General features: G+C 40.3%; 1 protein-coding gene across 1 annotated transcript in view; it reads right to left on the minus strand.

Moving 5' to 3' along the window:
• The window catches only part of LOC119592119 (myotubularin-related protein 8-like), a 99568-nt gene that overhangs the window by 70284 nt on the left and 28569 nt on the right, over window positions 1-715 (minus strand). The gene's annotated exons all lie outside the window — the stretch shown is intronic.

Consider the following 715-nt stretch of genomic DNA (forward strand, 5'->3'; position numbering starts at 1 on the left):
AGTCACTTTGTTTAAAAAAAAAAATCCTTAAACCCTATTCGTCTCGTTTCTACCTCTTTTCTCCGCCTTGTATTTCTCCTCTTCATGTTCATCTCTCCCTCGTTATCTCATCCATCTATGTTTTCTCGATTCCGTCCTCCCTTATTCTACAAGATAACTACAGAGTTATCTCTATTCTCTTCATCTCTCCTTCTCTTTATGTTCGTCTCTCCCTCGCTATCTCATTTCCTCTATTTGTTTTCCCAATTCCTTTCCATTCCATTCTTTTCATCTCTCCCTCTTATCAATTCTCCTTTCCTTCTTCCACAAATTCACATTCCGTTTGTCTCTCTCCTTCGTATCCCCTCCCCCCACCTCTTTCTCCTCCCCCTCTTCTAAATTATCTATATTCTTACCCTCTTTTTCCCCTCTTCCCCCTTCCTCTTTTCCCTGTGTCTTCCTCCTATTATTTCTTCCCTAAAAAAATAACCGGCTCTTCTCAAAATTGCAAACGATGTCTCTCCCAAGAAGCCCGTGTCTGGAGACAAGACTCGTGACTCTGGATATCAGTTGTAAAGTTAAAACGAAAGAGGATAAACAAAATGTCGAAACAAGTTAACCGACAGAATATGTCGGAGGAAGAGGAAGGCGGCCATTTTTTTTCCTCGGGGAAACGAAAGAAATGAAAGAGAAAATGGTAAAGGATTGGAATAGAAATCTAAAGGTATGATGACAA

The sequence above is a fragment of the Penaeus monodon genome, chromosome 29 (genome assembly GCF_015228065.2).
Source record: "Penaeus monodon isolate SGIC_2016 chromosome 29, NSTDA_Pmon_1, whole genome shotgun sequence".
NCBI classification, from domain to species: domain Eukaryota; kingdom Metazoa; phylum Arthropoda; class Malacostraca; order Decapoda; family Penaeidae; genus Penaeus; species Penaeus monodon.